The 25,358-nt window shown below is 40.2% G+C and overlaps 1 long non-coding RNA gene across 5 annotated transcripts in view; it reads right to left on the bottom strand.

Moving 5' to 3' along the window:
- Window positions 1-25,358, bottom strand: part of LOC144086907 (uncharacterized) — a 69,516-nt gene that overhangs the window by 19,144 nt on the left and 25,014 nt on the right. For all 5 annotated transcript variants that reach the window (XR_013304600.1, XR_013304599.1, XR_013304598.1 and 2 more), the window contains one exon: window positions 12,295-12,375. This is a non-coding gene — a long non-coding RNA (uncharacterized LOC144086907). The remainder of the gene's footprint in view (window positions 1-12,294; window positions 12,376-25,358) is intronic.

Genomic DNA, 25,358 nt, shown 5'->3' with positions numbered 1-25,358 from the left:
GATTTAGTTTAGTAATAAACTGGGGAAAAGGCTGACTTATATTTCCAACCCTAAATCTGGATTTTGCAGTGTTGTGAAGGGTAATTCAATCAATCCCAAATTTTCTCTTCTTCAAGCGTGCCTGCTGTGTTCAGATTACAAAAAAATACCCAGAAAATATTGTACAACATGATAAATATCTGCTGTTATATTTCTTTCTAATCTTGTGCTTGCCAAAAGTATCACCTAGAAAATCAGTCATTATATCACGAAAGACTCGCAAGTCATGTCACTCGTATCTCAAGGCACCACTCTATTAAATCTGAACTTCTCCAGATGATGCACACGGCACAATTGGGTTCTGCGAAATTACATTATCTTGTAGTAATAATAGTTTCTATAACTGCGACGTGATAGTGATCGCATGAAGTGTTGGATTAAGACAGGTAAAACCCCCACTGAGGACTCGGTTACCAAAAGCCTGGCCCATTACTGGTACGCGCTGATCCCCATATATGAAAAAATAACAGCTCACAAACAGCTCTTGTGTTTGCAGTCTTCTTCCAGTCAAGCCATTCTGTTTATTCCTTATGCATTAGGATTGAATAAAACAAACCACCTGAATCCCATGTGAGGCAGACGCAATCGGATCATCTATCTACATTTAATGTCTCACTCTGTATGCATTGCGTTCTGGACCGACAAACGGACGACTGACCACATGCGCCTCTACTTATAACAGCCCAACCCTTCAGGATTAAGGTCAGCTTTTTAGCCACCTCCAGCACGCAAAAAAACAACTCCCAGCCAATTGTTGGTAGCATCTCTGATAAACAGAGTGTAACAATCCTTCCTCCCACGCCTCCGTGCACAGGTCAGCTGCAAGGTCTTCACAATGCAAGGTGATGATGCCGCGCTCGGAATTGTGCAATTCCATTGAGCAATCCATGTGTTGATATGAAGAGCAAGGGTCTCACGGGAGGGAGGTCTTAGAACGTTAGACTAGAACAGGATGCCAACAACATCATGAATTAGCCAAAAGAAGCTCTCTTGTTCAGTGGCATTCCAAGGTAAAAAATTAGCCATATTGGGAGATTATCTTTTGAACAGACATTTAGCAGTCACCATGTCAACATATCATGTGGGACTCCATAGACATGCAAATGGTAAAATTAAAATAAATCATCACCATGTTTTAGAGCCAAGAAACGACCTTGCCCCCCAGAAGCGAGAGCCAAAAGCACATAAGAATTAGTAGGCAACACCACAGCAACGTTTCCATCTCGCTGTAAAAACTTGATGGCCTTTCGATTGTGACCACTCCTTCGAATTTGAAATGGATCCAAGTGGGGGATAAAAAGGATAGTTGGCCTGCGTATCATTCGTCATCATTCAGATGAGATGTTGAGCACACAAACGGACTACATGGCAAAAGCGGAGCAAATGCTGTTTTCAATGATCTGAAGCATCTCGTCTTGTCCTTTTCGCATGCTTCCAATGAATTATGTATCGGCTGTGATTTATGGTGCGCCATGCTCAACCTTCTCCCTCTCCCTCAATGGAGAATCTTACATGGATTTTCTTAGGGAGCCAACTGGGAAAACCAAAATTGCTCAATTTAAGGAAGTAATTAAAACTGTCCACAATCAATATTTATCTCTGAAAGGATCCTAGCGGGGCTTTAGGGCCTCAGCAATCCCCTTCCCCCTAACTCAATTCTGCTCCCTGTCTTGTTCTTCATCTTCCACAGGCTCTCCTCATCTGCACTCTTCCGTCATAGGAGCACAGCTTGTCCAACTCAGGACTGGAGCGACACGTCATCAATAATCCGACAGCCGTCATGTGTCACATGTTGTGAAACATGCCATAATTCAGATAAAGACCAATTTATCGGCATGTCTTGGGCAAATGTTATAGTTTCGCACTCAATCATCAATGTTGTAAAAGTCAATACAAACACTTAACACGGACAATACATTTACATTCTATAACATATTTGGAGTAATGAAATAAAACAAGTGTTACAGTTAGATTATTGTTTCCTAAATCAATGTCTAGTATTAATCTTAGAAGCACGAAGGTCACAATTCCATCCCAAGAAGGTAAACTCCAATCCCTAGACAGCTGTGTCAGACTTTAATTCAAAAGAGTATTTCAAATGACCGAAAGAGTAGTGTGAGCCAAGTGTGTGCTGTAACGGTACAGATTTGTTCGTAAGAGGACTTCAGAGAGATCCAGGCGCAGGACGAATCATGCCTGTGTTATTCTAGATCATCAATTTTAATCATCCTCACAGGTGCTCATTCTGCTTTCGGCAGTTTTGAGAAAGCGAGATTCAGAGAGGAAAAATGATTTTAATCTATTTGGGATGAGAACTGTGAGATGACTGTCACAGCCTTACTCTTTCCCCAACACCATACACACACATACGTGTATATATAGTATTTACACACACAAAATCCCTGGACCCCCCCCCCTCTAATTGTCACCCCTGAAAAAGTTTCCCCCAGCCTTCCTCTCGCCACCCCAAAAATATTTCATTAGATCCGCCCCTGCATAAACGCAATAACATATCTCGCTTGCTTGCTGACTCACTCACCAGCTCATACAAATACATACACACAGGTATAATTTCAGGTATAGTTTGTTGTGTTGCAGCCAGAGCCCACCAGGAGACAGCCAGCAGGTCAATATAGCAAAGGTCACGGCCTATCTCGCCAATCTCCCACTGTAAGTGAATGCAGCGCACGTTTAGCCATCATTACAACGCAAGCGCCAGCCTTTCCACCCAACAACATGGCGGGGGTCCCACCGGCCTTCGCACCCATGCTGGGTTAGAACGCCACCTGTCAGCAGTGTCTAGTTAGCCCGCTTTTCTAATTGGTCTGATTTAGTTGGGGTTATTGCTTGAACGAGGATTAGTCGCTGTTGAGTGGCTGTGCATTTATGATGTTTGGATTGGAGATTATTACTATTGAGTGTGTGAAGATGAAGGGCTTTTTGTTTAGTGGCATGCAAAACTATCAACAAACTTGCACACAGTTGCTAATTAGCTGCATATTGTATGTGGAATAAATGAAGGCTGAATTATTTTTATCCATTTCAACGCAAAATGTCATGCAAACCTTCAACTAGCACTCAAGATTATGAAAAATAAAAAATAAACAAGACTAGTACCTTTTTAAACAAAATTATGACTTGACTCAGCTAATATTTTATCATTGTGTATTTTGCAAATAATTCAAAGCCTGGAACACAATGGAGCAATTCTCCTCCTACAAGCTACAAATCATCCCCAACTCTATTATCTGTAATTTATGATCTCTTTTTCATCCTTTCCTCCTACTCTCACCGCTGCAGCTTCCCATGTGCAACACACTGATGTTATCGCCCAACACTTAACAAATGATGCGCTTGTGTTTGTATGAATGTATTGATCAGCCCTCCACTCGGGCAGATATCTTTCTTTATTTAGGACAGCGGTTTCGCCGGGAGGGATTGTGTCTACCCTCCTTCGAGGTTCGTCTCCTGTATTTTTTTTTCTTTGCCTCACTGGCTCGCCTAACTGCGTCATTTTATTGCACAAATTCAAGCTGTCACTTCCCGCGTTGCTAAAATAACTCAGAGACAAGAAATAATAATGCAGGAAAAGTAGGATGAAATAATCTTGTCACTGCAGTAAAAGTGATTGCTGGGGGCCGCCATTTCCAATCAATATACTAATGCCGTGATTTAGACTCGCCGCACTGGAGAAGGAAGCCGGCTCTCATATGGTATTTCTTGGCTCACTGACCAACTATGACCTTCACTGGGAGTGAGAGTGGGATTATTGTGATGTTCAGCTCAAAGAAATCACCAACAAGAGTTGAGAGGCGAAGGATGACATTTTATGTTCACTACGACCAAAACCTGAACTGATTAATTCCTGGTCAGCACCAGCTCTTGAGCTTCCACTTTCTCTCTGACAGCAAATCTCTGACACACTCAAGACAGAGTGCAAAATAAAAGATGTCAGCTGATTCCATTTTACTTAGTATTATCTGAGCCTTTCACATCACTTTCCTTTTTTTAGGAAAGTACTGAAATACCTTTTGTCTTCCCAAACTTTTCCACTACATTGCAATCAGACTAGATTAGATAGAGCTAAATTATGCAAAGCTTTAAGAAAATATAATAAACAAAAATTCCAAGTTTAACTTACAACTTTTTGCCAGACAATGTCTTCATTGTGATTTCAGTAAAGTCAATAAAATTTGATGACAAATTTAGACAATCAATAGTCTGTTCATGGCGGCTGAGTGGTTAGTGCGTCGGCCTCCCAGTTCTGGGGTTGAGGGTTCAATCCTAGGTGGGTCCTCACTGTGTGGAAATAGCATGTTCTCTCCGTGCTTGCGTGGGTTATCTCCAGGTACTCCGGTTTCCTCCCACATCCCAAAAACACTCTAAATTGCCCCTAGGTATGAGCATGAGCGTGAATGGTTCTCTGTCTCCTCGTGCCCTGCGATTGGCTGGCCACCAATTCAGTGTGTTCCCTGCCTGATCGCCATACTGGGCTGGGATAGGCTCCAGCACCCCACAACCCCTCACAACCCTTGTAAGGATAAGCAATTAAAAAAAATGAATGAACTGTTCATCACTCTTTGCGGCATCAATTACCGGTTATTATTATTATTATTATCTATAGACTCCATCAAGAGCAGAACGAGACCAGAAGACATCCTGAAGTTCTTCTAAAAGGGCAGAAATTGATTGCAATTGGCAAAATGTGGCTGCCCCCCCCCTCCGGTGATGCTAATGACATAAACATCCCTAAACATGCATGCAATTTGCCTCAATTGCCTTGAACTATATTTAAGCACTTATGTGCTACAGATTTCCAATCTTACTGAGAGTGTGATTGGGTGTCACGTGTGCCATCGTCAACAAAGACAGGAAAAGTCAGAATTTTTATGACTTTTCATGACGCAGCAGGCTTTTATATGTCCCTAATTTGAATACATCTGCTCGTGCAAATGTGTCATCCTTTTTTGTGAGATTAACAATTAGAAGAAAGTTGTATTAAAAGAAAGTTTTACAAATACAAATGCACTAATGTGCAAAATTGTTGGTCCATAAAGTTATATGATTTGAATTTTAAACATATTTCAGAAAAATATTAACTTTCTTCAACACTAATGACAGAAAATTAGGATTAAAATGTTACTTAGTTGAAGGTAGTTAATCATATACTGTTCATGACGGTAGTACGAAAAAGCAATACTACCCGTGAGAAGTGAAAGATGAACCTTCCCAGGTTTAATGTAATTTCTATTGATTCCCATATTCTCAAAGAGTTCTCAAATTAAAAATAACAATGGAAAAAGAAGCAATGGGGAAATCATAACAGGAAAACCAAGTTTTTTTCTTACCTCAATACATCAAGACATTGACAGCATTAGACGTCTAAAACATTTTAACTAGGATGGTTGACAGCAATCATTCAATAACTCTGAAATATAAACTTCCCTAGCCAATCCTCCTAGTTCAAATGAATTGGGCTTCTACTGTTGCGAATGTAGAGTAAAGAGTTAAGTGGTCATACTGCAAGCAAATCAGTGGAAACAAGGCTCGGGTATAGAATAATCAATCGATCGAAAAACAGATGCCCATCCCAAGTTAAAACACTGTCCTGTACTCGTAGTATGGTTCTAAGCCTTGACTTGATCCTCTCGTGATCCTGCGGTTTTTAAATGCCAAACCTTAGTGTGCACATGAGGTCTGAGCGTCTCCAGTCACGATTGGCATCACAGTGACAGGAGCCAACTCGAGTAATCTGACACATCTTGATCACAGCACAGAGCTGATCCATATGTGACACTAGGGATTAAAAACAGCAACACTGGGGCTAACAAGGGTTAGATATGAAATTTCTCCGAAGCGACACATGACAGGAAAAACAATTAAGTGTCACTGCTCTGACCCGAGGGCAACACTTTTACACCATGACCTCGTCTTTCTGCACTACACATTAGTCATTGAAGGGCGGGGAGTGGGGAGGAAAGCAAACTGCAGTTTTTTTGTTATTGTTTTTTTCCCCCCCATCAGATCACAAGCGCAAGATGTTCATTGTTTACCCATTATGATTAAGAGTTGTACAACGCTATGGAAATGGAAGAGCTTGTGATTTGTCTTTGTCTGGTGGAGTGCAGCTTGCGGAAATAAACTTCAACGTTGTTGTGGTCTAGAGAAATACAGAGTTTTGACCGTAATGAAATTGTCCAAAGTATCACTTTAAAGTAATATGTTAAAAAGAACAACAATAGCAACAAGCAAATCTATGTTTACAAGGGTAAAGGCCATCAATCTTGAGCTTTTTTTTTAGTTTAAGTATGCCGGTGCAGCTCAGAAATCACAGAGGCCACAATTACTCATGCGGCAGGCGTAAACTTAAAAGTGCAAAAAAAAAGTCACATTGTGCTGAGCACTGTATCACATTGAGAGGAGGCGAGCACGGTAACAAATGTGCAGCTGAAAACATTTATTTTTTCCAGGTGATCAAGTGATGGAAAAATTGTATCAGCCCAGATGAAATGGATAACTAAAAAATATCACAATGCACAGTGTGAATTCCTCACTACTGACTAATTGCTGATTGTTAGGTAGAGTTCTGGTTTTTAGAATACTTTCCATTTGATTTAAGTCATGGAGAGACGATGGCAAAGTGACAAGACCATCTTTATGAGATAATTTTAGGGTTTGATGGATGGTTACTCCTGAAATATAAAATTATTTTTGAACAAGATATTTAAATACATAATTTTACATAGTTGATCATTGAAACAAGCCACCTGATGGTGTAGCGGTTCATTCGGCTGACTTCCAAAGTGTCCAGCACCCCAGAATTCTGACCATTAACACATTCTACCACCCGTCAGCTGCATTGAGGTAAATACATGAACTAATTCATCATCACTTCTAGTATCGAAAAAAAAAACGACATTGCCCAGCTCAACCTCATTTCTCTGAGACAGCTGGTGATGGTTTCCACTGATTTGCAGTAATCCACTTTTTATTATGAAGGAAATACTGGCATTTTTATGCACCTGGGAATGAATCAATATCGGACATATGGCCGAAATGGCTCAGAAATTGGTTCAATTGGAAAAACCAAAATCTCAACAACTAAAAAACAAAACAATCACAGTTAGCTGAGCCTGTTATGCTGTTTAATCATAAATTGAATTATTTTTCAGTATAGGTTAACTGCCTTACTCGCCTTTCCTAAAGCCTGAGCATCAGTGATACATATTTCCAGTATAATATTACGCAATACGCTACCAGGTCCGTGATTAAGCACAGGTACTTTACCTCATACTGTATTGTATGAGATTAGATAACACATACCATTATGTAAATGGTGTGACCCATTTCTGCTATCACTAAATGAATGTATTTTACCTTTAAGATAAGGTATTGCACAGCCACAAAGTCATTTATATGAAAATAAGCAAATATTTGCATAGCTTCTAGTGCAGCTGAGTAATTGTCTGACTAACTAAAGCCTATGGGGACAAAGAAATTACAATCAATCCTAAATGTATGATAAGCATTTAAGGGGAAACAAATGTCACTACTCTGAATCTGCAACCTAATGCTGATGTACACAATTATGATTCAATGTACTTTGGTAAAAGTGAACTATAATTGTTAGCTTTGTTATTGATTTTAAAAAAATCCTATAAATGATCAAATTAATCATTTTTTCAGAATAAATATGACCCTTTATCTGCCAAAGTGTTGCTTTTTGTAGAGTTAAGCCAATTCCAAACAGCTTGTGTTGTCCTCAAAAGAACAAAACTTAACAAAGTGGACACTAATTTTAACAAACATGTTAGATGCTTGAGAATGTTTTCTTCCATCGGAGACCCACGACGTGTTTGAAACCCAATTCTAACCATTTCATGAATACTTAGATTAATTTTTAACAATCATGAATTTAAAGAAGTAGTTATGACCTCTGCTAAAAAGCAATTTCATTATTAATGATCTTTACTATTTTAGACCAGTTTCTAACTTGTCATTTTAATGCAAGTTTGAGAAAAACTTGCTATTATGCAGCCTAAAGATTGACTTCATTCTCACACCGTCCCCCCCCCCAAAAAAAAAATTCAGGCCTATGCTGACTTTGATATAAAGAGAATACAGACTGACTACTGTGTATCGAGTATTTCTTATAGATTAAGCAAATCCACTTTAACTCTCTGTCCATCTTACAAATCTTTTTGGGCGTCATGTTGGAATAGAGCATGTCAAGATGTAAAAATAGTTGACACTGATGACCAAATCACCAATATAGCAGATTGGACTGTTGTTCAGTGTATTACTCTGATTCCATGTGACAGCTCAATGTGATAAAGTGCATCTCGGCTGTGATTTCCAGCGCTGTCATCGAAGCAACTAACATTCACGTCACATTATGTCGCAATGAGCAGGCTAATTCCGCTACAGAAACATCCAGCGTTTGCGCATCATCGGAAAAGGGCAAGACTTCCTGCGAGCAAATCAAGCAAAGCAATGAGGAGGAATGTGGAATGCGACGAATAGCAGGCTTTGCGAGCAAGCTGACAAACAAACAAACAAACACGGGTTTTGCTTTGTCGGCACACAAGTGGCTTTACGGCTACTACGAGGCAAAATGGGGACGTTGAAAAAAAAGTGGGGCTATAGGAGGGGACATCTTTTTTTTTCTAAACGACATCTCACAAACAACATCGTCTTGATTAAAGTTTAATTAAGGATCACATTTGGCTGCGCCTCTCACGGCGATCTACATGAGCAGATTTCCGCGGCTTAACTCCTTCGCTGGGAAAATCCTCCTTTATTACTTTCAACCTGTTGTAAAAGCTGTTGGCACAGAGGGACGGCCGCCTCATACACTGGCCTTATTTGCTTCCGGAACAATCCCAAATCTCTGGAGATCCCCACCTCGCGTGCGCTGCTTCAATTTAATATCCGTCCTATCACTACAAGGCGTGGGCTCATTATTAATGATACTATTCATTAATTTCTTGTTGGGCTGATGTTATTTATTAAAATATTAAAGTATGCTCCTGAGACACAATCACATAATGAGGGATGTGTCCTCCTTCTACCAGCTTCCCTTCACCCCCCTCTCTTGCCTCCACCTACCTCCTCCCGCTGGATGGATTGTGGGTGGAATTACCCCACTCGGATGCTCGTAGCCTGCGCACCCTCATTAGTCGTCCTCCAGGGCTGAGTGACACCATAAATCCATTCTGCACGTCCACCGACGGCGGCCATATACAAACGGGCGGGCTCGTCTCGCCCCGTTAATGAGCTATTCCCATGCACAGGGAATTGACTCGTGTCCATCCGCCCTAACTGGACAGTATCTCTTTTTTTTTGGTTGGGGAGGAGCTCGGTTCAGATTTAAGGCCTCGGTTAGCCATTTTAGTTCTCATTAATAAACTAATAAACTCGAAATTGAACTGAGTGGGTGCCCAAGGGGGTGAACGCAGCGTGCTCGGTGCAGGTTAAAGGCCTCATGGACAGAACCAAGTGGAAATAATGTATACCTTGACTTTCAAGTTGAATTTGTACTGCGACAGAGCTTGTAACTGAATTTACTCCTACAGCAGCGTCTTTACATGCGAGTGAGACAAATGATGTTTTTTGGATATACGCTGTCATTCATCCATTTTTCCCCCTTTGAACTGTATGATCTCTATACATCAAAGTTTCTCTGTCATTTCCGGAATATAATCATTCTCCTAGCGATAGCAGGTGTTCCTTTGCAGTTGGAAAAATGTCCCTACTTATAATGCTCTCACGCGATACTGCTGACATGTTAAATTTGAGCGTGCCACCCCTAAAATGAATGGTTACGCACAGAAATCTCATGAAGACATTCATCATAATAATTAATCTGATCCAATTATGTAGGAAGGGGTGTAACAAATTGCCGGGCAAAATAGAGATCTATCACTGCCACGTCACGGGGACACGGGAGTAAAGAAGCAATTAGACAGTGAGACTTGAGAAATGGCACATACTGGGCCAACTGCTGATGCTTGTAACGTGATGATATTAGGGAAAGTAAAATGAAAGGCTTTTTGGACCTATCTTCTTTGTGACACTGCAATTATTTGTGTACATCATGTTTATGAATCACATTCAAAGGTGAAATTCAAGTCAAATTGCAATAGTTTGCCAACAATTAAAATGTCACCATACAAAAAACTGTGTCTGATGAACCCTTAAAAAAGGGAAACTACTTTTGTTGGAGAAATGTGCTATATAGCGGATGACTTAAGAGCAGAAAATGCTAGAGACCCCTCCCCCCAAAAGATTAGAAGGCCTGGCAATTGGAAACCCGGCATTGAAAAGAGCTAGCAATTCATTTAAAGGATTTTAGAAATCAGGTTCTAAATAATACAGCATGTATGTAAAAAAAAAAGAAAAATATAGTATATTGGACTTACATATTTCAAGAAACTGAAGAAACAACTTCATATTTGCCCCTAAATCCTCTTTTCTTTCTTACAGCCAACAAAGACATCATTGATGATGATAATGTGACTTTTGGCTTATCATACAATAACAACACTTAACTCATTGGCCAAGGAACGTTCATTCGCTGCCACCCTCACACTTCAAATATATTGGATGTCTACCAGTGATAAGCTCATTTGAGTTCATTGCAGAAAGACTGAACATGAACAAATGTCTTTCACCATCAATAGTAGCGAAAGAGTTAATTAAACTACAACAGTGCATACTCTAAGAACTATGCATAGACATGGGCTGGCAGGGAGTGAGATAACTTGTGTAAATGTGTCTGAGTCTTTTTAAAGAAGCAATTCACAAACAGCACTTTGATGAAGTGGGTGTTGAGAGACGAGCGCAAAAGGTGTCCGTCTCTTATCGTGGTTGCTCGCATCCATTTTTGGCACCTCAAAGAACACTTTGAACATGCAAATACGCAACCGTTTGCAACAAACTGCACAAAGCAGCGTGCCTTTTTACTCTCTTAGTGCACGTCATGCGTTGCCGTCCTTAAGTACAAAATGCTCATTACATAGCCATTGAGGAAGCTGGAAGAAAAATCCAAGAGAAAAATAAAAGGACAAAAAGACAGAGCTCTTTGTAAATCCTCCTGTGCTCCATTTTGGCGTGCGGTAAGAACCGTATTAATCACCTGCCTCGGTGCGAGGGACCTGAGCATGGCGGTAATAAGACAACGCCTTCAGGGACACGCGCCCGAGTATAAATATCAGCTGCTGTGCGTATGTAAATCACCGGCAGATTTATTTATCTTTTAATTTCTCCCAGAAAAGGCTCTGTTGTGCTAATATCACACAGACAGCTTTTAGGAGGTCTTTAAGGGCTGGCGGTGGCGGGTGCAAGGAGGGTGGGAGCAGTGGACTTCATGAGTAATTAAGGGGCTGTTTGGCCCGCCATAAATAATGCTGTTTGTATTGGCTCCATGCAGGAGTGCAGACAGACCAGAGGAGGCAGATGGGGCGGCGGGAGGCACCGGAGAAGGAGGTGAGATGGACAGTCGAACACCAGCAGGGGTTAAAAAAACACGGACACCAATTCATAAATGGTGAAATGACACACACATGCACACACATCCCTTTGCATGTAATGTACACTGCACTCACAATACACAGTCCTTCACACACGGTGCACAAAAACACAGTATGCAAAACTACCACATAGAAAGACTTGCACAAACACTTTTGCTGAAATGCATACAGCGCACAACACACTGGACTGACTACCACTGTTTTTGGTTGGCAAGTTGTTCATTCATGAGACACACTCCTGATAACTAGTAAAAAATGACTACCCATGAAGATCAATGTGACACGAAGGAGGAGTAGCACGTTGCTTTTCATTAGCCTCCCACTAATTGTTCTTTGAGTAAATAAATGTCAGGGGACAGGTCATAAATTGACAGTTAAAATACAACAGTTTTGAGACCTTTTTTTAAATATACAAATTCAGGTAATGACTTGACCTGTTGTTGCTTTAGGTTTTCTTTAGTCATTGATTAAGCTCATACAATTGCTCCACTGGATGAAATCATGTTTTAGTATTGAAATTTCTCATAGAAAGAAGGGCAATGGAACCAGTGTCCCCCCCCCCCCCCCCCCCCCCCACCTCCCACCCCAAATTCTAGATTTATAATACTTTGGAACACTTGGCACGGGAGATTTCAAGTTCTTCTGGGTACAATTAGAGGACATCGCTGTGGCAGCAAATTAGGGGAGGGTGTGGTTTGTGGACAACAAGATTGAAATAACTTACCTGCTCGGACTTTTTTGGCAGATTCCAATCCAGTTTCTGAAGTAGGCTCATTCTCTGAGTCGCAAGGTCATAACACACTTCCTGTAGGAGCACAAAGTCACTGAAATGTTTAGTATGAATTGGTTTTATATGAGCGTCAGCAGCACACAGCTATTTATGATTGTTTATTGAGTAAAACAATGGTAGGAGTATCTTACTGACAGTACCACAAAAGGTACATATGCAACTCTACAGTTTGTGTAACTTTTGGATAGTGCAAATATGTAATCACTAAAACTTCATGAATCCAATCTTTTGAATAAATCAAAAGTCACTTTTCTTTAAGACCCATTAACTTAAAAGGATGTTTCAGGGGTACTGGAATGCATTAATGACCTTTTAAATGCAACAGTAAAATCTTAAAATCACTTGTATCTCATAACTGTTCAGTATATGGTTTTCACAATCATAACATCTCTCTGCATGAACCTTAACTGCAACGCAAGGAGTTTGACACGTGCTGTAGGATGTACTTCTACTGCCATTATAAGTGTCATCAGGCTTACCGTATCAGTGCTTGGTTGTAACGATTAGACGGCCTCACATAACATCTCATATGGCAAACACACTAAATACTCAAGGCCTGCATGTTTGCATTCATTAGGCCTCAGGATAAACGAAGGTATCAGAGCAGATGCACACTGGGGGTTGTTTGTGACTCACTAGGAGTCATTGTAACCTTAACAGGAAGTGGCGCCACCTGTGGCCCCTTCCCTTTTACCCTCAAATACTGTCGCTCGGAGACCCAGTTAGAGGCGCATTAGCCAGGTGCCATTCTGCAACGGGATCTGGAGGAGGGGGTGTCGGCCACGGGTCGGGCGAGCCCGGCCACGACGCCCCGGCGTGACTCTGACGTGATCATGGACGGCAGTTGTGACACTTGTGAGCAGTGACTCCACACGGTTATCTGATCAGCATTACGTCAGTGTCACACGGCGAGGCCTACAGCGCATCATGAAAGCCATGATAGTGGGCTGCCGTAATCCAAGCTAAGGTATGACCGTTTTGTACAGTCAGTGGAGTAAAAAGTACAAATATCCCTTTTCAAATGAAAGCAGTACAAGTAAAAGTTCTCACAAAAACAAGTACAAGTACGGATACCTGGAGAATCCATTACAGCCAAGTAAAAAGAAGTCCTACTTTGTCACTTCCTACCGCAGCTCACAATCATTTACATGCTTTTACTTTTAATGAACACACACGTTGCATGGAAAATACACCAGGACTTAACAAGCATTATTTGTCACGAGTCCCAGTATATGTGAGCGCACGGGTGGATTTGTGTGCGTCAAGCATCAATCATCGCCATCAGAATTGCCACAGTCTGCTGTCAGGCCCTATTACTACTGAATTCATTTCCCTCAATTAATTCAAAATCTAACCCCTCGGCAGCCACCAATGTATGTTTTTTATATCGACCCACCCACCTATTTGTCAAAATGCTCTCTCTGACAGTACGGTGATGCATTCATTATAACAACGAGGCACAATACCCCACACATATCATTAATTAACTCAATTGGGAAAAAAAAAAGAAACAGGAGTAGCCGCATTCCTTCGAATACGCAGCCACATTTGGGTATTCAAATAAAAACATAGACGCCGTCAAAAGACCAACATTCATTTAATTTCCGAGACAAGTCAAGACACTAATATGTCACCACTGTCTGTCATGTGACTATTTTCCAGGTGCCAGTGAAGTGCTCACAGCAGATAAGTAATCATCGGAATAAAAAGATAAAGAAATGTCGTCAGAAACTATTATTGTGTGGTGATTTGTCTTTTCTCAATCGCTGCCCACATATTACTCACTCTCAAAGCCATAAACAACACAACATGAACAGTGTATCATTAACTAATGATAAAAAACCTCACTGCGTCTTACCAAGCATTGCTTTCGTCTAAAGTCAAAAGAGACTCCCAAGCTTATATGTAGCGTTTAGTTCAGTAATTGTGAACATGGTTTAACTTCAGGAAAGTCATTTAGAAGTATAATTGCTCATAGGGACGAAAATGCACCCGTCACCCCCACTGAGCCGCCCGTGTGCATGTTGGTGGGAGGGGGTGGTCCACTTTTCAGGAGTCATTTGCATTTTTAAGGGGAGGGAGCGGCTAATCTCCCTCTCAGTGGATCATGCAATTTGACAAAAAAAAAAGTTCACTGTGTGAAACACACCATTACATTCACATTTCTGTTCGTATGATTAATAGGATTAATTATGAGATTTGGAATGTGATGTTGATAATTATGCTGAAAAGCTTTGCAAGAGACTAAATATGGTCGTTGAGTAGGTGTGTAAGGGAATTTTGATGGAATTAATCTTAAAAGGGACTTTTAATTCAATTTAGAAAAGAATGTAATGTACACTTAGCGCTAATACAACATGTCAAAGTAACACTGAAATGTAAACGATTGCTTTCTTTCCAACTTGAGGGATTGTATTCATTATAATAAGGAAATCTTTTTAGAGTAGCAGCACATTTTTTTATTTTCTATTGTAAGTCTCAGAACAGGCGCTCACCTCCTCCAAAATTAAGATGACATGTGATTACACACTTAACCTTTTATAGTGAAAACTCCAAAGTCAAATAACTCAAAAGCGGTATAATTCATATGCAACCAAAATATTTTGTAAAATACCAAATGATCCTGCATGATATATTTTCAAAAGTCAGCATACCTAAGCGATAATAACGTTATAGACATACCGTACAATACATAAAATGGCCAGTGACAGTTTTTACAATATTGCCAAGCAATTTTCTTATTCCTGATGGGATAAACTGTGTGCTATAAAATTCATTTGCCCTTCCTTGTTCTTTCTTATCCCCAATTTCATTATCAAAATAAAGTCACACGCGCCTTATATATGAGCATGGAATAATTGCATGGGGTGTTTAAGCCTACACAACTCTCACTCAAATGCAATAGCACGCCCTGCTAAATTTCTTGTTGGTCTCTGCTTTTGTCAGATCGTTTCACCGGGTAAAGCAATCTGACTAATTTGCTTGCTGTGCCTTGGCTACATGTGTTGCTTGACATAATTTCATGTGACATTTGAGGGGAAGGACAGGCATGAGTCCAAGCTGGTCGACATGTACCAGCGATGACTCAGCTGGCTGGCGTGTGGGATGATTTTCTTTGTCTCAACTCTCCAGGCTAACCAAGCCCAAGAGCCAATGGCTCGTTACTACCAAAATATCATGAGAAATAAACATTGCTGACACAATTATTTAAAAGGTGCATATGTTCGGTTCTCTACACACAGACACATTTAGCTGCATATTATGAATTAGCTAATAAAAATGATCATAATTTAAAATTTAATTTTTTTTTTTACTGGACTGGATTGCGACCAACACCAGCAAAGGCTTCCTGGTGAAATGTGTGGTAGAGATATTCCAATTCAGATTCTTTTTTTATTTTTTATTTTTGCTTGCAATCCAACCCATTTTTTTCAAGATGTGTTTTGCCGATACCGATCTAATACCTATAGATTTAGACCACAAAAATAATGTAACCAGTAAATGAAAAATCACATTTTTGTTGTTGTTATCGTTAGTTTCTAAACTCACTCAGTGGACATATTTGCCTATTGGTTTGATTTACAGCAGCCGAAAAACACGGAGATACTAAAAACACGACTTCTGGATAGGCTCTAATCTTGTGACCAAAACCCATACAGACCAAATTAAAAAAAAAAAAACATATCGGATGCCCAAATCCATACCGAGTTTCGGTTCGTGAAATCACTAATGCGTAGGCATGATCACTTACACCAATCTCACAGATATGTTTGATGACCTTATCCCACTTGAACTCTTTCATGCAAATAACCAGTTAAAAGAAGTAATTGGTGCTGCTCTAGGCTTAAAAAAAGTCTAATTTTTCAAAATACCTATCTGCCCCCATTTAACTTTAGCCAGTTTCTGGCTACATTGAGGCACTGCAGAGATGTACGCTAATGCAATTCCCACCTGCTGAGCTAACAGGTTTTCTTCTGGCCTAACTTAGACATTGCTTAAAAAAGTCGTTTGTTCATGCTTGACAGGTCTCTGGTCGGAAAGAAAGAAAGTGTTACTTGTCTGTGACCAGGGGGCTCAGAACATTCAAATTTGCTGTGATATTTGCAGAGATGCCAGATCGGCGGACGTCCTTGAAATAATTAGGGTTGTCTTGTAATGGAGGTCATAATTCACTTTGATTGTCCTGAACTTTTCCTGTACAAAAGCAAGCAAAACAGCCTGCGCTAATGCTCCTAACACAGGCGTTCAAAGCCAAGTTCGAATTAGTCTCCACTCAATACGCGGTGGCCGTATCCAAATCCTGCGATGTGTCCTTTTGAGGCGCACCTAACAAGTTTGCTCGTTTCTGATGAGCTCAGCAGAAGCCGTTATAGTCTACCTTTGATGAATTAGAGGAGGTGGAATTTAATGAATGGAACATGGGGTCACCTTTGTATCTCGAGGTGAGAAAATAAAAAAACAAACAAACAGATTTTTCTTACTGCCACATGCCTCTCCTTAATAATCAAGATTCCTCATCCTCAGCGTGGTCGCCTGCATACAGAATCTCATTACGTTCACTCGTGGAGAGGAGAGAGGTAACACTTCTTCTCTGACTTCCCTTCTAAACTGGGGGAGGGAGTGGGGGGGGGAAGGGTCATGGGACAGACAGATTTCTGCTTATTTGCACATGCATCCACGTTCCAGTCCAGATATGCAAATGACTCATGCGAAGCCCAAATGCTAAAGTCCACACCATTAGTTTTCCACTTCATGATCTCCACATGGGGCCGTTAAAGGGATAATGTACCATACAATACACGGTTTACTTTTAATTAATAGGGGGAAAGGTATTTTGAGTAGGAATATGAAATGTAGATTACTGTGAAAAAAAATCCTTGAAAATGTTAAGGAATGTGAGGCTCCTTTGTTAAGATCGGAAACAAAGAGCATCAAATGAATGATCTGTGGCAGATTCAAAATTGTAAGATTTTGATGCCCTATTACAATCCACATTATGTTTAGATAAATATATGTTTTCCGGAGCTTATTTAACCAAAAATCCTCTACAGTAGTCCACCTAAGTACCAGCTGTAAAATTCACCTTAAATGATTTTTTTCAGACTTTCTGTAGTTTCAGTTCTGAATGCTTGAGAACATTTCTTGCATCCTGTTAGATATTCCCATACACCTTGGCATTGAGCAGTGGAGCAAGTGTTTTAAGATCATTAAAAAAAAGACGAGTGGTTTTGAACCCTACCGATAGCCAAGCACACATTTAAATTTAAAAAACAAAACAAAAAAGAAAGTCAAATTCTCGCATGTAAGCCCAAGATGTTGGTTTTCTTTGCTTATTAGAAAACTATGTATTGAAGTCAAAAGTATATTTGACAAAATAAATACAGAGAAAAGTCTTATATACCACCAAATTTCACTGTCGGATGTTCTGTGATTGTCTTTCAAGCTGGAGTAAACCGTCCCAAAAAAAGGACGCACTATCAACCACTCTGCATGATAAAGCACAGAATATATCTTTGCTCTCTTCAAATGTCATGCTATATTGCTAGGTTGTGTCCTGCTCGAACCAATATAGTACATCTGTTTTACCTCTACTGAGAACATTACCAACTCTACTTAGAAATGTCCTTGAAAAGCAATATATTACTGAAGTTCTTTTTTTCTGCATTGCAACATCATCATGCCGCTCATCCTCACATGGGTTGCAGGGGCAATTTAGAGTATTCAACCAGCCTACCATGCATCTTTTGGGGATGTGGCAGGAAACTGGAGTACCCGGAGAAAGGATCATGTTTAGCTGCAACAACAAGCAACCTGCAGCTCGTAGCAAAGACTTGGCATATTAAGCAAAATCTTTCTTAGTGCACATACTAAAAAACATTCCCCAAAGCAATAAGTGACAGAGCATTTATCATTTCTGCACAAAGTGACACATTTGGCCCCCAGTTTGCACTATCAAGTGCAACAATTAATACACATTAAATCTTAATTATACTGATTTTATATGAAGCGGCGGTGTGAGGTTCTAATAGGGTGGTACAGTGAAAATAACAAAATTCTTTGCCAATGCTGTTGTTGTGGTGACGCTTCTAGCACGTTTACATGTCTCGTGGTGTTAGGGACCCTTAATGAGGACGCGAGTTCAACCATGACATGCTCTCGGTTCATAGAAATAATTGGGCTGGTTTCTTATGTGTCAAAAAAATCCCAAGTAAATTATTTTTATGCTCTCGTACTTTTCCGTGAGCAAATTCATAAAGACTTGCAGAAATCGGATCTTTTTCTATATACTGCATTGCGGTAATTAAAAATACCGGTAACAGACGAGAATGTGCAAGATATTCAAGTTCAAGCGTGTGTCTGGTCACAGCTTTACACTTAGCATCACAATTCCCCCGAGGAATACACAACAGCAATGAGTGCATGTGGGGGTAATGTACTATGCACATGTACCATAATGAGATACAATCAAACTAAACTGTGTCGACAACTCCGTGTAGCTAATTGTTCATTTTAGCAGGCTTTCATTTTAAGCGTTAAAGCAACACTCCAGAGGCAGCCGTTCCATAAACAACTACCGATAAGCTGCTAGAGTCTCCAGGACCACCCCACTGTTTCTCATTACCAGTACCATCCGGAAAGATTTTAGGGGAATAAAAAGATCGAAGATTGTATTATGTCACAATTGTAAATGGCGGACAGGTTTACCAAATAACTAGGCAATTGTTTGGAGACCTTGATTAATTTTTAAATTGCCCATACCCCTGGGGATGTCAATGTCTCAAAAGATAATATTAATAGATCTTAGTTTAATAAAAATCTGACATCTGAATAAGGGGAATGAAATAAAAAGGGTTTTTTTGTTGTTTTTTTAAAGCGTCTGCAACTGCAAAACTTAATTTTGATTTAGATCTTGAATTGCTCTATGTCACTCAAAATAGGCGAACATACACAACACTGTAAAATATGTCCTTTTAATTTAAAGTCTCATTTCATATTTTCAATTTTCCCTGTTTAAAACTGCGGCTTGCGGACTACTCCTGATGAGTGGCACAAGTTAAATGGGGCAAAGCTAACACAGTTCACTATTAAATAAATGTACTGAATGATGAGAAACATAGGATATAAATGGTTAATGACTCACACAAGGGAGAAATGGATCCTGGCTTGTGATTAATATATTTGATGATGCCTGCAGCGTGGAATTTTGGGTCACACATTTAGCGACAGAATAACAAATGGGCATTTTCAGGTATTTACACCAAAATTAATGTATCCTTCCTGATCTGAAGCATCAAAGCTTTTTTTTCTTCTAAAGCTAGTGGGAAACAGGGCGGATAAACACTTAAAAGGGGGGTGGGGGGTCTAATGTAGCATATCATCAGCTGGCTAGTACAGATAAACCCTGCTGTGATGACACTTTTATCCATAAAAGCACTTCACGATGTGTTCTTCACATCAACTAAGCCACTCGATGTATGTTTAATTTCCGGTAGATAATAAAACATCACATCTTTATCGTGCCATTTCAAGACAAATAAGTTTGACATGCCTGTAGATGAACACCTATAATGATGCTGATAATAATTCCAAGTGCTTGTCTCATTAGCCGGGCTTTATGCAGAGTGATGTAAAGCCTGGCACGCCACGTTTCTTATAGTAGAAGATTCATACAGCACATTGCTCCTGGCATCTTTTAAACAATTTGGCTCCATCACTGACAAAATACATCAATTCATTAATTAGGATTAATCTTGCAGTATCATATTTATAAGTGTTAAAGGAGACAGATGATCTTTTAAGGCTGGCAGTCCAGCTCATCTGTCCGGCCCACTTTAGGAATTTAGGAATCAACAGTGTGTGTATTAATTTGGCAGATTGCTTGATTTCCCTCCTGAGGACACAATTGTGCAGTGCCATGAAGCCTGCACGCAGTAGGTGCGACATAGAAGCTTTGCTATTGTGCTACAGACATGTTGCTTTATGATGACATGTTGTCGGCATGTCGGATTAAGCTCACACTTGCACTTTCTTGGAAAATAAGAAAAATTAAAAGAGAAAAATAAATTTCTGTCCTAATTCAGTCTATCCAGCAATAGTGTGACCCTGACAGGGAGTGTCTCTTTGTGTAATGTCATTAGCGATGTAGCAGTATGAAATGCTGCTTAATGGTGCTGTAAATAAGTGACATTTGGATATGGTCAGTGAAAAATGTAGTGCATGTTTATACGCCAACAACCTAGTAAAAATAGTAAGGAAAAAGTTAATATGCTGCTGGTACAATAGTATCTTGGCTGAGCCAATTTTTAAATCATTTTATTTATAAACCGCCTTCGGTTGTTGCTTTGTGATCTTTTTTTAGCAAAAAAAATATGAAACAGACAAACTATCTGCTTTACCAAGCAGCTACGCAAAGTAGAAAAGTCACAAAGGGGTCACCATGTCAACTAATGAACACAAATTTCATTGTATTACCGTCAATGTGGTTATGATGCTGCTTTTTATGGCCAATAATAAGTGCTGATTGATGTTTTAAACACATGATTCGAATTGAAGCCTCTTTTCTATTGCAGGTTCTGCTGGTCCCATGTGCTTTCTACTATTGACATAAAACATGCTCTGTTAATTAATTGGAGACTTAAAAGTGCCGGCAGTCAGTGTGTGTGTGTGTGCGGGAGTGCATGTGCGTGGAATTGAACAAAATGCCCTGGGTGGAAGAGTCTCTTGTCAAACGTCTACTGGGATTGTATCTTCGCAGCCCATCACCTCCCTCTCTAAAGGATAAGCCTAAAGGATGGTCATCAATTGACAATTGTGCTTGACTGTTCTAATTCGGCTGACAATTAACACCCTCGCAAAAAATACATCATCTTTTTGCCTCAAGGGAGTAAGTATCCCTAGTGTGTTTAGCAGTCATTTTCTGAGCAAAGAGATCTGGCTAGAGATCCAGAGCCGAACATAACCGTGGCAAAGGCATCGCACCTGATATTCAAGGCTATCAGACATGCATTCTCTTCATCATCTCTAAGCAACCCTTTGCGGTGTCACAACTGAACGCATGAGTGACTATAGCAATGTTCACAGTCCGTATTGGATACACAGTGTGTACCATGAAAGTAAGTGAGAGCTCCCCTTCCAGATTGTGCCCAATTTCATGGTGGTACACTCACGCTGATCACTGCCATTTGCAATAAAGCGCTTGCTTTAATTGCAGAAGAAGAATCCAAATAAAAGTGATGTTATTTGGTTACCCCCTGCTGACACTGTTGCTCCTGACAATATCAGTGTCTATTGACCTGCAGCCACTCAGAGGTAGAATGCGGGTGCAAAGGTTTGTAGATGTGGGACTGGGTTGGCCAGCGGTAACAGGGCTTGGGCCTAATTGTCTCTTCCCGGAAACTGACATTATTGGCAGCTGCCACTGTCTCAAGCAGTCAGTGTTACGGCAGCAGCAAAAAGAAACAAGGGCCCGCTAATTGCAATGGCCTTTTCATCATCTCAAATCAAACGCTTTCATAGCAGCCAGTAGGGGCATCATTCCCCCCTTAACAAGCCTCCCCCCCTTTCCTGTTCATTAGAGTAGTACATTAAGGACGAGAGTTGGACTCAAAACTCGCCCATTACTCCTCACAAAGTCTCTCAAACTAAGGTTTATAAAATGGTCCGATTGAAATGGCTTGCTCATACGGTTTATTTAACTCTGTTGGTTAGGTTTCCTTTAATAAATCTTCTCATTTCTACTTTGAATGTTACATCTACAAGTTGAATTCAGTTCTAGTGCTATATTCTTTACGTAGCTACTGGACGAAGGTTTTCAACGATGGCGTTAAATCAGTTAGGAAATTACAGTATTTGATTTTTTTTTAATAAATGCAGCGGTGCGATCTGATCTGATTGTTCGAACTTAGTAGAGGTCTACCGAGAGGTCTTGTTTGAATATCCATTTGCGAGGGTGCATGCCTGGTGGGCTCGGATGGTAAATGGAGGTCTTATAGCGGGACGGCTGGAAAGTTCAGCAGTGGCGGATGCTTCAGGAGGGCAACTGGTCCGCCTGACAAGAGATCAATACTGTCCTCAGAGTGGCTGGAGTCAAGCTGCTGGGTCTGACAGGGGGCCGTGTGGCGTAATTGGATCAGGGGCGCAGCAAGTCGCCTGCTTGAACCCCTACCCAGCACCCCCACTTTTCTTCAGGACTGTCACAGCTGTCACATGTCATCCTCCTGCACTGCTGTCACCCCGGGAGGTTAGTGGTTGGCTCCCCTTCCCCTCGCGCACCCATGCAAATGTCCACTTAGCAGATGAATGGCGCCCCGACATTAGGCGCATTCTTCATGCTTTTATGCAAAAGTAAAATCTATGTCATTGGAGAATTTCATGGAAATAAACTCGGCATTTATGCAGAGGCGAAAGAGCGAAACCGCACATAAAAAAGTGGAAATGGCTTGGTTCAGCCTATTAAAATGGAGCGAAAATACATCTCGGGAAAAACAAAGAAAAGGAGTTGATATTGAGAATAGCAATGAAAACTGCACAAATAACATACAAAAATGAAAAACTTCTCAACTTTGCTTTAGCAATCAACGGAAAAGTATAGATGAGATGACCTGAAAGGTCAGCATCCTCAACTTTATTTTACTTCAAGAGCAAGATGGAAGAAAACAGACTGCAATGATATTCTTTTTAAACTAGCGTCATAATCTCCTTAATTTGCTGTTTTCACAAATGCTCATGCGATTATAGGATGAATTTCCACATTGAAGCCTGCATGCTGTAAAAAGAAAATGACAATAATGTACAAAATCTCTCTGCTGTTAATCTAGGGATCATAGATCCGGGACCCTTCAAGAAATAAAGAAGCCCACAAAAAAATAACTGCTTTAAACAAATCCCAAGGACCTAAATGAATGGTCGCTACAACCGAGGAATATTACGGATTTAAGACTTCTCCAGACGCACTGGACTAAAACATGGTGAAACATAAGAAATGATTCATATGTGAATTTAATACAACAATTATAAAGCCGGAGTCTGTGATGTTATCCTGTGAGAGACTTTCTGCCCTCCATTTTCACACTATTAATCGAATTAAAAGCTTAGGATCAACATGATTGGATTATCACAGATACATGGACAATTCCTTTAAGTTTGAAGAAGAGGAAATAATAGCTCAATGCAGCACATTGCATGCAAAGGATTAATTTGCTATTGTTGAGCCCCGCTGGGTAAAAAGCTACATTTTCGACTGTCCTAATATCATTACATGTTTACATAAATCTTGCAATTGTTTCTAGTTAAACATAGCTTCATGACGGCGTGGTATTCCTTAGAAAGAGACGACTTATGTGAAGATTTCGGCGATGGTGAAGGGACGGCTTTGATAATAATGAGGACAGAAGACTCGTGATCCTCGGGGTCTGGGGGGGGGGCTCCGTCACAATAAAGTCACACTTAAGCAATACGAGGCTAGGCACAACAACAAAACACATACACAAGTGAACTGGAACACATCGAGCCTGAAGTTGAATCATTGTTTCGCTGATCTAGAACATTGACGCCTCCTTCTGGGACTGCATGTTCACCTTGGCAGCCTCAACGGTTCAGCGGGCACAAAGATGTGCTTAACAAATGGGAAAGGACGCCGAGCCCAACTTCTAGGCGGTCACGGACTCGTGCTAAGTGATCTGTATTCCCTGTGAATCTGCCGCGCCTTAACCCTGTGAAATTAAGGACACTTGCCGAAACCCGCCTCTGACCCTCAACATAATGCAAAATTCAAAAAGTGCCATGCATCAGTGTTCTTGTGATATGTAAGAAAGGAAGGAGGTTGGGCGGGGGAATAAGCGACCAAAGTGCTGTTGGAAAATGTTGTTGTAGATTTCGGATTAAAGAGCCAGCAGGCAGACTGGAACCTGAATGGCTTTCTATATAGATCCAAGGCAGTGATTCTCAAACTAAGGGTCCCATGATCCCCAGGTATTGGTGAGCTAAGGCTTTAAAGTGAGTGTGCAGACAGTATATATTTATGGAAACCGGCAGATCTGTAAAATATGATGATTTACGAATTTTATGAAGATTTGGGAAAATGAGGAGTTTTGAAAACATTTGGAATGTCGCCATGTGACACACATGCAGTATTCCATATAAATAGTCAGCAAATATAAACCAAGTGTGGAACAGGGTCAACTACTCGTCCATTCTCGCAATGCACCACAGAATTTGGCTCTGAAAATTGAAAATATTAAAAAGTAGAAAACCTTACGCACTGGAATTTGTCTCCTCAAACGTTTAACTAAAATAAAATTTTAAGAAGTGTTGACCTATCATGCCAAAAAATGTACATAAAGCAATGAATGTGAAAAATAATACAGTTTAATTTGTACTTTTGCGTTAACATCATTAACCGTACAAGAAATAATTGACACTCTGGTGTAGGGTAGTTAACTATTCTCAGAAGGCTCTGCAAAGGGAGTTAAGATTGGCAGGTAAAAGTGAGGCTTGCAGGCTGACCTGCATATAAGACCTCCTTGTTGGTGACTCATAATCACTACTCTGAGGGAGTCATGTGAGACACTAAAAGGGAGCCTAAGCCATTATGGGAGTGCTTAGAACTCCACTTAAAGATCACTTTATAGCCTATTACCTTGACGGTATTTACAGGACACCCCGGTAGCTTTTTTTGGTATTGTAACACAATACATTTGCTGGTGGCGAGGCAGTTGACCATGCTGGGTGTAAAAGTAGTCCAAGGATGACAGATAATTATGGGAAAATTGTGACTGTTACTTATATATATATGTATATATATATATATATATATATATGTATATATATATATATATATATATATATATATATATATATATATATATATATATATGTATATGTATATGTATATGTATATGTATATGTATATGTATATGTATATGTATATATATGTATATATACATACACGTACATATATATACACTTGAATTTATTATCACTGCTGTCACACTGTGGCC

This window comes from Stigmatopora argus, chromosome 13 (genome assembly GCF_051989625.1).
Source record: "Stigmatopora argus isolate UIUO_Sarg chromosome 13, RoL_Sarg_1.0, whole genome shotgun sequence".
NCBI lineage: Eukaryota > Metazoa > Chordata > Actinopteri > Syngnathiformes > Syngnathidae > Stigmatopora > Stigmatopora argus.
Note: the sequence above shows the minus strand (reverse complement) of the source record. Positions and strands in the feature narration are given on the sequence as shown.